The following is a 2500-nucleotide window of genomic DNA, read 5'->3' on the forward strand; positions in this document are numbered from 1 at the left end:
TGGCCGATCCACAGACGTGGCGGACCCGCAGCGCGGGGCGCTCGATGCCGTGGGGCCCTCGACGCCGTGGGGCCGACCTCGCCCAGCGCGCCCATGGGTTTACCTCCTTTCACTTGCTAAGACACGGCCTAGGCTTCGGCCCCTTACAGCTGGCCTAGGATGGGAAAGCCGAGGTGAGGAGCTAGGCTTAAATAATGGTAACTTTTGTGCTCTGCTGGAATTAATTCATCATTGACACAAGGCACAATGCATCTGAAGCCTTGCGCTGGTGTGTTAGAAGTCTTTAATACTTAAGATTGCCTAATAAATCAAAATGCCAAATATGAAGGACGTAGCTCAATGTGTGAGAACAAAAAATTGGACGAGCTAAGAGAATACTTGTAAAGGGTTTGGTTTGGTTTGCGGTTTTTTCCACCTTATCTAAAACATTTAGCTTTCAAAGCCTGAGTTAAGCAGAGACATAAATTACTTCATTCCGTATTTTTTAAATATGTAGGTAAATGAATATGATTAAAACACTAATTAGGTCAACTGCTATCGAAATACTGTAAAATGAAGTACCTGTATTAGTAGGTTTAATATACTGCTACCTACTCAGGTAAGTTTTCTCTGTAAAAATGTAAAGTATGCTCTAACACCTTGTGCTGGAAGGTCTTTCAGGAAAACGGAGCTTCCAGTTGTGAGTTACAGGATGTACCTTAGCATAATCGGAAAGAATATGTATGCACCGCATCGGCATCAGTGAGCAAAGTCAGCATCTTTGATGAGAAATAATAGAATTTTCATGGTAAAAAAATCATCTCTTCAAAGCCAACTAATCATTTTACTATTTAGAATAACCTCACGAGCGAAGATGGTAGTTGTGAGTAAAGTTAACAGTTCAAAAATGGCTAAAAAGGGCAGCAATGGGACAACAGAAATGGCACAACACAGCAGTGCTGTTGTGATGAATTCAGGCTGTAGTACAAAACTTTCAAGTGGGCACTCATATGGTGGGTCTCTGAAGGCCATTTCTGAACACAGGTTTACAATAAAATTGACAACTGGATTTTTGCAAATTATCACAGATGAGATTTATTTACTAGAGACAAGAGCGAGCAGCTCAGCACCCCACCCCGGCCCCCACCCACACAGAGTGCCAGGTAAAGAAGTGCATCCTTCCTGCAGCATTCTGTCTTAACAGGTGCACTCGGCTGGCATGAGGCGGCTTTAGGAAATCAGATGAATTGACTTGTGCTAAAGTTAACTGCAACTGAAAAAACAAGCATTGCCTAAAAATATTTATCTCTATACTGTAAGCCACAGTTTTTCCCACTGTCTGTGTACTACAGTTTATTTATTTATCAGATGTTTAGATGAACCAGGTAAAGGTATTGAAGGTAGAGTATCATATTCAATTTTACACTAAAAGCTATCCTGCATTTTAAAGGCTGTATCTTTCCCTTTCATGCCATCTCAATTCCTCAGGACTAATAAAAATATTAGGTCAGTCCTGGGCACAGTAATTCATCTGCTTTCTAAAATTCAGGAATATGTTATCACACTCATCCGATTATTAAACAACAGTTCACTTCCTCAAACAGCAAGTAAGGTCTAATTAATTTCCACCTGCTATTTATTTTTGCTTTGTGGGAAAAAAAAAATCCCTACGAAGGCCCGTGTTACCTATAAGAGTAGTCTGTACAATATTGTAAGATGCATACCTTACACATAGGATAGTGGCAAAAGCCTGCTAGAGTGCATTACCTACAGCCCACACAGAAATGAGCAGCCAATTTCAGGATAAGATTCTTATTTGAGCAACGACAGCTTGGGAAACCCCACCTTGGAAAGCACACTCCTCTCACTCCCTCTCTCTGTATCTATCTCCCTCTCTTTCCCAGTCTTAAAAAAAAAAAAAAAAAAAGGAAGAAAAAAAAAGCGCAGCTCTCCAAGCTCTTGAGAGTAGGGAGACTTTATTACAGTCAATGGAGAATTTAATAGTGAGAAAGCATTAGGGCAGTAGGAAATAATTAGAACTGTGAGAGCTAGGGAAGACCTGCCTAGCAGGCAAATTCCCTTTAAAAAAAAAAAGAAAAAAAAAAAAAGAAAAAGAAAAAAGAAAAAAAAAAGCTTCTTACAGAGTCTGTAGGGCTTACAAACTGCAAACCCAGGGCCAACTTTTTATACCAATTTTTTTTTTTTTGGTGGAGCTTGCAACAACTATCACTGATATTTCCCCTCCCCTGACCTTTGAATATCGTGATAGCACCTTCACTTCACCAGACAGTCTTTGTTTAACACTCACGCAAGTTACTTGACTTCTTGCCCAGGCTCCTGCTCAAAGCTTCCCTTCAGTATCCCTTGAGGGTTTTTTTTCCCCTGTCCATAAACTAATTTTTCCACAAATCCTCTTTCTAGAGATTTCAGCACTTTCTACTTCCAGGTTTATCTTTTTTTGGTGCAAAACATGCCTTTAATTATTCTCTTCACCAGATCCACCCTTGCCTTCCCACTGGAT

Source organism: Haliaeetus leucocephalus, unplaced genomic scaffold (assembly GCF_000737465.1).
Source record: "Haliaeetus leucocephalus isolate CR32 unplaced genomic scaffold, Haliaeetus_leucocephalus-4.0 Scaffold406, whole genome shotgun sequence".
NCBI lineage: Eukaryota > Metazoa > Chordata > Aves > Accipitriformes > Accipitridae > Haliaeetus > Haliaeetus leucocephalus.